The sequence below is a fragment of the Puma concolor genome, chromosome A1, assembly GCF_028749965.1.
Source record: "Puma concolor isolate L17-30 chromosome A1, mPumCon1.1.hap2, whole genome shotgun sequence".
NCBI lineage: Eukaryota > Metazoa > Chordata > Mammalia > Carnivora > Felidae > Puma > Puma concolor.
In genome coordinates, this window is record NC_141667.1 from 81,542,193 (window position 1) to 81,556,430 (window position 14,238).

At 37.5% G+C, this 14,238-nt stretch overlaps 1 protein-coding gene across 4 annotated transcripts in view; it reads left to right on the forward strand.

Annotated features, from left to right (window-relative positions):
• Positions 1-14,238, forward strand: part of LIX1 (limb and CNS expressed 1) — a 58,894-nt gene that overhangs the window by 26,123 nt on the left and 18,533 nt on the right. The window lies entirely within an intron of this gene.

The window sequence follows — 14,238 nt, forward strand, 5'->3', positions numbered from 1 at the left end:
CTCACAGGTCTGAGTTCAGGCACTTGTACTAAGCCCAACTTCTGCCTCTGAATAACTGTATATCCTTGGGAAGCTGATTTTAACTTCTTGATTTCACTGATTTTGAAATGGGGAATAATATCCGTGGTGTTAGTTGGGAGTCATATCAGATATATATGCAATATACTTATATGCACATACTAGGTATTCTAAGTATTTTTTGGTAATTATTATAAAGGCTCTTTTAGTTGGTTAAATCTTTATTTTGTTTATGATTAACGTAAATGATGATGCATTTCTAGTTGTATATCAACTCACACAAAAACATTGCCTATATTAACCATCAACTTATGATTGTCCAGTGTATATGACAAATATTCATTGACTAGGAAATACCAAGCATTGGGCCAAGTGATGAGGATATAGTCCATACCTTGAAGAAATAAGTGTGCAAAAAAATTATAGTAATCAAATAGTTATAGATGAGGGTCAATGAAAACATAAAGAAGAAACTTCTCAGTTTACCAATCACCTTTCTAAGTACTCCTTTAATGCAGTAACTTTCTCTCTCAATTTTCCATAACTGGCAAAAATGCTTTAATTATAGTTTATGAACTATATGATCAACAAGCATTCAAGTTTCCCTCTTAGGTTTGACAACTAGGAACCCCAGAGGCAAATTTACAGTGTACCTCTTTGCAGTGTGAGTCTACAAAACTTAATGTCACGTAATTAAGGACTAACATTATACTTGATATTATTTATATTTCTACCTTTACTCTCCCTTTGAACCTAGTGTGCCTTACTCATTTATTTTATCCTGCTACTGTGTATCTATTACTTGTTATTTCAAACCTTTATGGAGTGAGTCTAATAAATAGACCCAAACCATGAGGGTGTCTTTGCCAGTCAACACAGGGGACATGACATTCCTAGCATACAGAACAGTATGTGGAAAGGCCTGGAGGAAGAGAAAACCACAAGCACTTTCAGACTTTGGGAAGCCTAAGTGTGTCTGTGGCAGGGAAATGGTAGGAGATGATGGAATAGGCACTCATATCAAACCATAAATTTTCTTCATACTTTGCAAAGGAGAACAGGTTCTATTCTGTATACAATCAGAACCCCTGAAGGATTCTGAGCAGGAGACTGATACATTCAAATGTGTTTCAGAAGGATTATTCTGACAGTAGCATGACAGTAATTTTCAGGAACTGTTTTCAAAACTTCTGGCCCAGCCCGCTACGGAGGTCTTGCTTTCTCCTACCCTGAACATTGATCAACAGTGGATCTCTATTTGACCTCTGACTAATGACAGTGAGTTGCCTAATGAAGATGATTTGAAGGCAGGTCTAGAAGCCTCAAAACAGAGTTTAACATAACCACAGATACTTAGACAAGGATGAGGGAGAGGGGAAGGGGAAGAAAGGCAGCAACTGAGAAAGGGATTCCCAAATCATGTGAAACTGCAGGCCCATCATTGAGCATTCTAAGGTGAAGTCTGCCTACTCATACAGAGCTTCCATCAGACTTCTCATTCAGAGGAGACCTTCTAGGCAGAACTTGCTCTGTGGCAGAACTACTCAGCCACAGAACAAGGTCTTGCCAGCCACCTGAATGAATCTCTTTGTCCATGAATGTAAATGGTCTAAAGACCACCAAACATCTGAGGAAAACTAAAAACAGAAGAGAAAGGCCAAGTCAAACAAACGTAAGAATATAAAGAATTCAAGCAACAGATGACATAAGAGAGGATTCCAGTGAGAATCCTCAGAAAATTGTGGAAAGATATTTATCCTTGAAATAGCTATGAAACAAGGCAGGGAACAAGAAATTTAAAAATATGGTTGCCAAATTAGAATAATAAAAATAAATAAATAAATAAAAGAGGAGTAAATAGATGAGTGGACATAGGTCACAGCCAAATTAGTAAAGGATGACAAAGTAAAGATTTTATTAGTAAAGTAAATGTTCTACAGCATAGAGCAAAAAGACAAAGAGATGGGAAAAAAATTAATACAGGAGATAAGGGGATAAATCCTGGAGGCAAACGTTAATCTCATAAGGGTTCTAGAAAGAGACAAAGGAAATAGTGGTGAATAAATATATAACAGAAACAATTTTCTTTGAGTTAAAGAAGTCACAAATTTTCATATAGAAATGAAAATTTATTTTACATTTCTATAATGTAAAATTTCTATAATATGGAAATGGCCTACCATATTCCAAACAGGATCATGATGAAAGAATCACAGAGTTCCGTGGGACTTAGAGAAAATATTCTGCTTAACAGATGGATCAAGAGCCTTTTTTTTTGATACTAGATTTGTAATTGATCTCACTGGTTTGGGTTTTAGTTTTTGGTTTTATTTTAATGTAGATTGAATTTCTATGTAAGATAGGTTTGGAGGAACTGATGTCATAGGGCAAAAATGGCAAACCTGGTCAACAAAACTGAACTATTCTTTTGAAAAGATTATTAAAAAACATTTTTGGCGTTTCTGAGTAAGAAACAATACAAAGCATATACTACACTAAGCATGATAAAAGGAATGCAATCATAGGAGTATAATATAAGAATACTACATAAACAATTATATTGAAAAACATGAAAACTTAGATGATATTAAAAAAACTTAGATGATATTGACTACGTTTTGGGAAGTCTCTGTATTATCTTTGAAACTCTTCTATAAGTCTACAATTATTTCAAAATTAAAATTTAAAAAAGGTTTTCAGTGGCTCCCTATTACCTTCTTATTAAAGTTTAAATTGCTGGGGCGCCTCGGTGGCGCAGTCGGTTAAGCGTCCGACTTCAGCCAGGTCACGATCTCGCGGTCCGGGAGTTCGAGCCCCGCGTCGGGCTCTGGGCTGATGGCTCAGAACCTGGAGCCTGTTTCTGATTCTGTGTCTCCCTCTCTCTCTGCCCTTCCCCCGTTCATGCTCTGTCTCTCTCTGTCCCAAAAAAATAAATAAACGTTGAAAAAAAAATTTTTTTTTTTAAAAAATAAAGTTTAAATTCCTTAAACTGGACCCCAACTTTCCCTTTCAACTTTATCTCCCTGAATTCCTCTTCTGACACTCAATGCTTCAGCCTAACTGTTCTTCATTTATATCTTGACCTCTTCTAGCTACTACTTATATGCATATACTTATATGTATATGCACAGTCTATAATAAAATGTAAATGCCTCAGAGATAGGCTCTGTATCCTATCCCTATGACTCCAAGCACTGTGCTTTGCATATAGTAATGCCTAATAAATTTTGTTGAAGGAATAGCTAAATGAATGAATAAAAAATCTCAAAAATCACTGAAGTTTAGGGGCGCTTCACTGGCTCAGTAGGTTAAGCATTTAACTTTTGATTTAGGCTCAAGTCATGATCTCACACTTTGTGAGTTCAACCCACACGTTGGGCTCTACACTGACAGTGTGGAGCCTGCTTGGGATTCTCTCTCTCTCTCTCTCTCTCTCTCTCTCTCTTTTTCTGCCTCTCCCCTTCTCACACTCTTGTCTCAAAAATAAACTTAAAGAAATCACTGAAGTTTATATTTGTCCATTATTGTATACGATCACTCTTCATTGATATATAAAATAGTATATATATTATTATATGCAATACAATATATCAAATAAGGTATTTTACCTAACTATAAGATGGTGGGCTGGCAAGGAAAAGTCAGAAACATTAAAATCAGATAATATTATTATGTTCATATCTGTGGCTTAATTTAAAGATATTATTGTAAAAAACCATCTAAGTCTCTCTGACTTTAATTTATGCGTAATAACTTTCCTTCCACCCTATACCCATGCCCATGAATAAGCAAGATTTGGCCATCCTCTCACCCAAGTGTTCATTATGTCTGTCCTTATGTAATAAGTGCATTCATTATAATCTATCTAGAATATAATGTATATGACAGATCAGTGCATGGGTCTAGAGCACATGAGTTTAAGAAACTCAAATTTTCTTTTTTTTGTTTTTTGCTTTCACTACACTGAGAATTATGAATTTCCCAATCATCTCATAAATTTCTACTTAAAATGATAGGGCTTCCCCTAGATAGTACATTCAACATCCTCCTTGTGGTCTTTAAAAAATAGAAGACAAAATGAGAAAACTGAACTCTTCAATAGGGAAGCCTCTTGGTGATTTCTCTAATCATTTCAGAGTCTCCTTTACCTTATGTTTAAATCATTATATTTTAAGGTTCTCAGGAGGATTGTTAACATCGTTGCTTTAAAAGATGCAGAATTTCCTGAATCAAATGTTTTGAAAATGTGTTTGGGTGATTGGCTGACAAATCTGGTCCCTTAACCCATTTGGCCTTCCAAAATATGATTTGAGAAAGGAAAACCAGGAAATAGAAAAAAGAAAGAAAATTTCTCCTAAAGCAATGTCCTTACCCTTTTCTTTGTCAGTTCAGAAACCATCTTAAATGTTATTTTCACCATATAACATTTCATCATGTTTTTGCCAGCAGTTGGCCAGTAAGAGCCTACATGCTCATTCCTGCAATGCTTTTCACATAATCAAATGTCACCCTTGTGCACTGCAAATCATTTCATGATGGATTATTAATGCCAAGACCATGTGCTGAGACATGGAGAAACCATTATGCCAGCAGTAGCCTTCTTACTGAGCCATGGACGTCACCTCCAATGGTGCCAAGTAATTGAAAATACTTGAAGTGGAGTATGGGACTGGATTGAAGGATTAATCCTTCTGGTTTCATGAAAGCTGTAAGAGATTATGCCCATTCATTCTTTAGAAAAATGGTATTCAGACTTAGCTTTAGTTTTCTGATTAATCAAAGGAAAGCAGTCAAAAGGCTCTGATGGACACAAACCACTGGTTTTATGCAAAGAAACCTCCCACTGAAGTAAATGGGAGGCTTGTGTCCAAGAAGACTAATTAAAGAACTTTCAGTTAGTCTTGACACCACAAGCCACAAAAAAACAAAGAGCCGGAGGGAAAGACAGCAGCCATAATCTTGTTTAAACTATGCCTTCCTTAATTACTATGTATTAGAAAAAGAGAAGTGAAAATATGATTCATTTTTGAATTTCAAAACAATGAATAAATGACCTATTGATATTAAATTATTTTTCTTTTAGAAAGTTATATTGAAACACATTAGTTCTTATTGTGTCTTTTATAACAGAAACCATCCTCTAATATTACAGGCATTAGGTAGGAATTCATGCATTTTGGACATATTTTCTTTATGCCATTTTCGTCTAGGCAGTTAATCCTTCCCTAGCCACATATCATGACCATGAAAACTTGCAGTAATTTCCATTTTTTTACAATAAGAGCAACACAGAGGCCATCAGATCAACGTCTGGCTCCCCTTTTGATGAACTCAGAAGGAAAGCCACTCACTGCTTCAGCAGCTGTTTCTGTTTTCAAATGCAAAAGGAGAACTTATTTGAGTATTTTATCTTATTTTCTATTTTGATTAAAAGGTTTGATTCAAATTTTGTTTTCCGGCCAGTGACGTGGCCTTCCAGGTAGCCTGCTAGAGTGATATGGATTAATGAAACTTCATTCTTATTTGGAATAAAAACCAAAAATTCCTTTGAGTGTAGTACTAGACCATGCAATTATTTATGTGTGTAAGTTGGGATTGAATAAAAAATGTGTCCCCTGGCTAAAACACTGATGTGATAGCTCGATTTATTTGAAGTACAGGACACTAAGCCATTTGGGTATCATATCTTTTTTCTCATAAACATTTTGCTGTTGTTAAAATTTCTTCACAGAAAATAAATATAGGTGTTAAACATGGTTCAGGTATTTAGGCTGTTTTGTGTATTGCCAACCACCCCACAGAACTGAGACATTTCATATTTCCAGAGGCAAGCCATTGATTGATTTTTTTTCAACAAATATTTGGTGTTGCATAACACGGCTGCACAGTTGAGAGATGTGAGAGGAACACACAGAGCAGATGAGCTCCTAGCAAAGCTCTGTCTCTAAAAGGCTTTTCATTTTTGTGCCTCTTAATTTTCACACCAAAACTTTTGCCTGTGAAGATACCTAGAAAAACTACTTTTCCAAGATATATATGGCCTAAAAGAAGGAGAGGACTGTTTGATTTTATTGTGTTTTAGTTACTTATGGAAGTAAGCATACTTCCCCTGTATTATCAGATATAAAACACATGTTTTACACTTTCATGCATTGAATGATTCTTCTCAAAGTCCACGGAATTAAAAGTATATTTAAATCACAACAAACTAAGTTTATAAAAGTAAGTTTTTACCAGGAGACATGGACTGATAGAAAATATGATTAATTCATAGACTTGGTGAAATGGAATCATAATGTTTTTTTCACTGTTTATTAAATAAGGCCTAGCCTTAACATTCTGTGTCCCAAATAAAGATTTAGTTCCTGCCAGAAAATTGAGACTCTTACCCTACACTAAAGCTGTTGTAATGCAAAGTATTTCTATTTGAAATCATCCATGACCTCTCTTCTCTGTCTCCAGACTTGTACACCTTGACCCAAATGCACAACACACCATGCAATGTAACGTAACTTCTAAAGGAGGCATTTCCTGGTAGAAATCTCCACAGGAAAGCATCCTGTGTTGCAACTAATGAGACCCAAAGATAGGAAGGCTAGTTATAGCCCCTTCCCATTTGAAAGTCATATGTCAAGACTTTAATGACTTGCCCATGAAACTGGGAGTGCATATTGTTTTTTATTTATTTATTTTTTTTTACATTTTATTTATTTTTGATAGAGAGAGACAGAGCAGACATGGGGGAGGGGCAGGGAGAGAGGAGACACAAAATCCAAAGCAGGCTCCAGGCTCTGAGCTGTCAGCACAGGGCCAGACGTGGGGCTCGAACTCACAAACTGCGAGATCATGACCTGAGCCGAAGTCTGATGCTTAACCGACTGAGCCACCCAGGCATCCCAGGAGTGCATGTTGTTTTAATGAGATGTTGTATTTATTCCCCAGCCCTGTTCCCTGACTTTAATCTATGTCTTTTCTTAGTGAGCAAAGTGAACAGAGATGCTTGGCCTCCAAATAGAACAGAGTGCAGTGAAAGAAATGCTTGGGAAGAGAATCCACAGTAAATAAAGACTTGGGACTATCTTCACAGGAGTCTCCAAGCCCCTAGTTGAATGAGCTTTAGGAAGATACTGTCTCTTGAGTTGCTGAGTGAGGAAGAAAAGCTGACTCCATCTTGCCCCGTCCCCCCTCCATCCCTCTCAGTGCAATCAGAGCCAAGTCCTTTTACATCAAAGCAACTATAAAAATAAACCAAAACTTTGAGCCCTGATCAATTCATCTTGTCTTCACCTGAACTTGAAAAAAGCAAAGGAATAAAAGAAAAAAGGGGAAAGAAAAAAATGCAAGGAGCAAAACACAACATGGTTTTGTAATAGTTACCAGGGACCTTGGTCTAGGTATGTGTGTAGAATAGCATTTGCAGCAGAGGTAAACTAGGAGGAGGCCAGGTGGTTTATATTATAAAAATAACATTCTGACCCACCATGTGCATGAAATGTTTCTTTCAGTTGACAGGAACTGGTGAGTTTTCTCTGAAAATTGGACTCCCAGACCACTCCCCTCCCCCATACCTAGCAAAGACCCCGATTCCCAGCACACACAGAGTTCCAAATTGCTCCCAACATATTTGCAGCCAGCCTGACCTACAGAGAAAGAGACGCAATATTAACTTGAGTGACTGAGTTTCAACGGTTGCCCTTTTTCACATCACCATCTGGAAGGAGAAAAAATGCTAATATATCCACAATTAGATAAATTGGAACACATGCAAATGTTCATGCTTAGACCAGGGCAGTCAAGTTCTTAAAGAACTGAAAAGGGGACAATTAGCAGCAGGGCCTGGCTTGCGGCATTCTTTGTGCTGATGCCTTGCTGTCAGGATGAAACAGAGGTGTTGGTGACACTGACCAGAGCTGGCAGGCCATACACACACAACTCTGCAAGTCGCTTGCTGAGACTTGAACTCTGATTCCCAAAAGCAAAATTTTTCCAACCACCTGAATGACAGACTTGACAGCCTAAAGGACTTGGGCAAGAATTCTCACCTCTCAGTCAGTTTATTTGGTTTTGCCACCTGCAAAGTCCCAGCTCAGGACATCCTTTGTGTAAATGTGCCATTCAGGGAATGACACCTAAGTAACACTGACCTGCCCTTGACCCCAAGGGGGACAACATTTTCAGGTCTGAATTCATACGTAGATTCGATCTGTCACATTTATTATTACTGTTCTTATTCAAAAATCTAATTTCTTAAATAGACTATTTTTCAACTCCTTGGCTATCATTATTAGGGACTGAGTTAAGTGTGCCTAACTTGGTTTTGTACATTTTGGACCTACAAACCATTTTTTTTTCTTGATGTCTTTCAAATACAAATATGAAAGGGGTGCCTGGGTGGCTCAGTCACCCAGCAGACAGAAGTCTGATGTCCTCGCAGAGCCTGCATCAGATCCTCTGTCCCCCCTCTCTCTGCCCTGTCTCCTGCTTATGCTGTCTGTCTGTCCATCTGTCTCTCTCTCTCTCAAAAAAGAAAAAAACAAAAACAAAACTTGAAGCCACAGGAGAATTAAAATAAATAAATATATGAAAAATCCTAAAAAGTCTGATGTTTAAGATGGAAAAAAGTTACTTATATTGATGTCTTTCCACGTGCTTTCCTATGGAAAACACTGTAGTTGAGATGTATGTACAGTAACATCTTGAGGTCCAGAAACAGCCATTCAACCCATGTATTCTTCCTATTTTCTAATACTAAGCATGGGGAAAATTATTAATCAAATGAAGGCTCTCAGGAAAGTAACTGTTCAGAGTATAAATTGTGCCAGCCTAACCAGGTTTCTAGGAACAGTAACACATTTATCAATACTTGTAAAGTATTTAATAAATAATTAACATTAAAATTCGTTTCTTATTAGGCATTTCTATTTTTCCCCTTTTTTTTAATGTTTATTTTTGAGAGGTTGGCGGGTGGGGGGGGGGCGTGCAGAGAGAGAGGAAGACACAGAATCTGAAGCAGGCTCCAGCCTCCGAGAGCTATCAGCATCAGCAAAGAGCCCGATTCGGGGCTCCAACTCACGAGCCGTGAAATCACGACCTGAGCCAAAGTCAGACACTTAACCTACTGAGCCACACAGGCACCCCAGGCATTTCTATTTTAATAACATGTACATGACACCCAAAATTTTATTTTACTTAAGAACTTCTGTACATCCTAAAAAGTTGGTAAGTTACTATTTTATTTCAGGACAACCTACTGACTCACAAATTAATCTTGGTTGAATAATTTGCCATTGTACAGTGCCACAGTTTGGGAAATTATCATGGAAGGAATAAAAACTGCTGAGCGAAAAGGAAAATGGAGACCTCACTTAGTTAAATCAGCAGTGCTTATATACTTCCTAAGGGCCTAATTTTAGAACTATCATAAAGAATTTTTTTTTCAACCTGAACACTGCATTCCTTGATTCTTTGGTAGAAGCAATTTCACTAGTGAGAAATTAACAGTTTGATGATAGCAGAGGTGGACTTCCTATTGTGATATTGTGATTTATAATAAGAAATACATATTTCTTCAACACATATGTCTTTATCCTTCCTGGTCCCTAGCGCAAAACTCCTAAAATGCTGAGAACTTCTTAAGTGGTAAGAATAAAAAGGTATATTTTATTACTCACAAAAAAACCCTTTCTTCCACACCTGAGTTTATGTTAATGAGGTGATTTCTGAAAAGCCCCTAATGATGATGGCTGGTTGCCAAAGGAACCAACCAAATGAGTGGAACATTGAAAGTTTCAGACCAAGCAACTGACCTCTTAGGAGAGGGGCTAAAAATTAACTTAATCATTGATGGTCAAAGATCTAATCAATCATGCCTATGTTATGAATCCTCCACAAAAATCCTAAGTGATGGGACTTGGAGAGCTTCTAGGTTAGTGTACATATGGAAGTTTTGGGAAGGTGGTACACCTGGGGAGGACATGGTACTCTGAGCCCCTTCCCACATTTGTGCCTTATGCATCTTTTCCTCAGGCTGTTCCTGAATTGTATCCCTTCATAATAAATGAGTAAACTAATAAGTGTACCATTTTCCTGAATTCTGAGAGTTGTTCTAGCAAATGATAGAAGAGGAGGGAGTAATGGGAACTACTCATTTTTAACAGGTTAATCAGAAACCTAGGTGACAACCTGGACTTGCTATTGATGTCTGAAGTGGGAGCAGTCTTGTAGGACAGAGCCATTAATCTATGGGATGTGATGCTATCTCCAGGTAGATAGTTTAAGAATTATGTTAAAATGTAGGACATCCAGCTGGTGTCAGAGAATTTGTTTGCATGGGGGAAATAGTTGTGTTGGTGACCAGAGTATAGAAGTATAGAATGTTTTGGTATAGTAGAGGAGAGACTTAGACTTTTCAACCATGAAGCCAGTGAAGCTTCTATCTAGGTTCCTTCCAAATCACAGTGCCAACTTTTTAAATTCATAATTTCATATTTTCCTTAAACAAGGTCCACCAAATTGTGTGAACTTCAGGCCCCACAAAATCATGGTTCTGACCCTGATATTTACAAATGAGACACTAATGGGACAGAAGCCTCCAAGAGAAGTCCTGGATTCACCTGCCTCAGAATCACCTAGAAAGTTAAAATGCAGACCTCCCCACTGCAATCCTTTTAAAGAAACTGATTAAATTGGTCAGATTGGGGCCTGGGAACATGCATGTTTAACCATTTCCCCCAGTGATCTTACTATGAACACTAAAGTTTCTGAACTCTTGGTTCAGATCCTGGCCTAGGCTTATCAATGATCTTCACAGTGTACCTAGGGCTCTTAGTGGCTTGTTGGTGATCTAGCATGCAAAATAAAATATAAGGCAAGAACGAACTGGTCTTGGGGTAATTTCTTATCTAATGGAGTTGGGGACATTTAATTTAAATGACTTTTTCTCTTGAAGAGTTAGCAAACACTTCTTAAAATTATTGAGCACTCATATGTGGTAGAATTATAAATTCTCTTGGCCCCATACTTCATCAAGGGGTAACTTCCAGCCAGCATTAGAAATTTCCTACAAGGGATGACATTTGATCTTCTCATCTAATCATAGCTGGCCTCTCTCTCCATTTTTCTTCTTCCTATTGTCCAGTTAGAGGAAAGCACCAAAAGGACAGTAGAAAGGAAGCAGATATAGAATAATTGTCAGCACATTCCCCTCTTCACTAAGCACAGTTGCTTGCCACAGCACACTGCTTCCTCTTTGGCTTTTTGTTCTGAATGAAGTTGAATTTGTCATGCGGGGATGGGAGGAGACAATCTTAAAGTCTTTTGTCAAAATGACCCAAAGAGTATCAAAATAGGAGCTTTGGCTAAAGAACTATATCAATTTGAGGAGTGCTATGAGATTTTAGCTAAATTATTTATTCCATCTATTCCAAGGTGTGTGACCATTTCTGTGACAAGCACAATAGTGTAGTAGTTAAAAATCTTGGCTCTCAAGTCAGGGAGACCTGGGGTTTAATCTTTTTTTCGTCACTTTTTAAGTTATATAACCTTGGGATATGACCTCTGTTTCCTTATCTGCAAAATAAGATAACAAAGAGAAATGCCTTTATATCAGTGATCTATGGCTGGGTAACAAATTACCTCAAAACTTACACTCATATTCTCATATTGGAGGTTTATAGTCAAGCTGTCAGTTGGAGCTGAAGTCATCTGAAGGCTTGATCTGTTCTGGAGGATCAACTTCCAATATCACTCAGATGTCTGTTGGCAGAAGGCATTAGTTCCCTACCATGTGTGTTTCTCTGTAGCACTGCTTACAACATGGCAGTGGCCTTTTCCCAGAGAAAGCTATCTAAGAGAGAAAGCAAGTGTTACCAAGACAGATACCACAGTCCTGTTTATAACCTAATGTTGAAAGTGACATACCATATAACTTCTGTCACATTCTATTGGTTACATACACCAGCCCTGGAATAGTGTGGGAGGGGACTGCATAAGGGTGTGGATGCCAGGAGCAGAGATCATGGGGAGCTATCTTGGGGCTGGGTACCACTGCCTTCCAATAGTTTTCCTCAGCACTGCCGCACTCTTTTATTTATTTTTTATTTTTTGCTTTAATTTTAGATTTGAGCCAGGAGGCTTTGAAATGATTATTGTGATTTATAATGTATCAACAAATGAAAGGCATCTGAGCATCAAGATAAATGTCTGAGTGGGGTCTACTAGCTGCTTGAAAATCATGTGGCTTCACATGCCCAAGAAATCCACAGCTGACTATCTCAACTATTAAATATTCCAGCTCTGCACTTTAACAAAGTGCAAAGGACAGAAGTTGTCTCTCTATATTAACAAGTAAGAATGGTTAGCGGATAAGGCATGGTTTACGAATCTGTATTTATGATTGGGGTCTGGCTGAAAAACTGAGAATAAGCCATACAACCTGGGAAGTCTAATTGTAGCAGGAAGTTGTTTTGAAATAACATCATACTTCATTCACTCTCCAACTGATGTCTTTGATGACCAATTTGGACACATGAATAAAGTGTCCTGTAACTTACCCTATTTTATTTTCTTGCAGCATTTCCTACTGATGGTAACCGTAATGGTGCCTATTCTTACAACCGAATCCACACTCTGATGTAGATTTGCCAAGCAGATTGCTTCTGGCTACATTTCTTGCCCAAGTGCAGGCCCTTATGGTTTGAGAGATCCCATTTAAATATCCCTAAAGAAAAATATGCAGCCTTTACTGGCTTGGATTTGTAGCTCTAAATTTTAGAAGAAAGCGGCTGGTTAACATTATAGACATTTTGAAGTACTTGTCTTTTAGAAATGCAAAGAACAATAGCAAGAAAAGCCTTTTGATGATTCAGAATTTATTTTATTTTATGTACTTATTAATTGGTACACTTTCTCCCCCATTTTAACCAAAGATTCTGTACATTGAAACAATAAAATAAGTAAAGACATGTGTCTGCTTTAAAATCTTGATATTGGTGAAGTCTCCGTAGTCCTTTTTCATGCTTTCTGGGAAAAGGCTCTTCTGTTCTCTCAGCCCAGCAGCACTTTGATCTCAAAAGCAGTGCCATTTGGTTGTAAATGTATGTGGCGCCTTTGATCTACTACTTAGCTGGTCTTATTTAAAATAGATAGCTTCTTTTATCTAAGTAGTGTTTACTAGGTCTCTCTCTATGAAAGACAGTTTAAATTGCTATTATTTAGATAGAAAGCTATATAAAGTTTCTTAAGATTGCCCAGATCTGAATCTAATTTCTCTAAACTCTAAAACCCCCAATGGCTCTATTATAGATTTTGTAAAGAAAATTCCTATTAAAATGGGATACTCCTACAGATGTCAGGTAATATTTGCAAAAACTTTGCTTTCTGATGGGAAACTGACTTTACAAAGAATAATAAACATATTCTACATTCAAGCAAAAATGGTAATCTTAGAGTGCCTGAACTAATGGCAATTATCGCTCAGAAATTCACATATTAATAGATTTTTATATTACTGTGTTATACATACCATACAGGGTATATTGAAATGGGATTTTTAAAATAATAAGTACATGTATTTAATTCTCTTCTTTCTGAGGGTTTTTTGAGCATTTTGTCAGGTGCCTTAAAGACTTATTGAATTTTTGGGGTGCCTGGGTGGCTGAGTCAGTTAAGTGTTTGACTTTGTCTCACTTCATGATCTCATGGTTCGTGGGTTTGTGAATTCAAGCCCTTGCATCGGGCTCTGTGCTGACAGCTCAGAGCCTAGAGCCTGCTTCAGATTCTGTGTCTCCTTCTCTCTGCCCCTCCTCCACTCATGCTCTGTCTCTGTCTCTCAAAAATAAATAAAAATATTTTTAAAAAATTAAAAAAAAAAGACTTGTTGAATTTTCTAGACTGTATTCAACTGAGTACAGCAACAAGCTGAATGTCATTCAACAAGCTATATTTCAAGTACAGAGACATAAAGATGACTTAGTCACCGACTCTGCCTTTAGGATGCTTACCGCCTAGGGTTATGGGGCAGAGCACTGGCAGATAATTACATGGCAGTGTGGTGAATGCCTCTCATAAACAGTGATCCTCCCACCCTCACCTTGGAGTGGTCAGGGAAAACTTCCTGGAAGTGGTAACACCTGAGCTTCCATGAAAGCCCACTGATTCAGAACTCAGTGTTCCATAAAATCAACCTATCTGTCCAGACCCCCCTAATTGAATAAAGTAGCC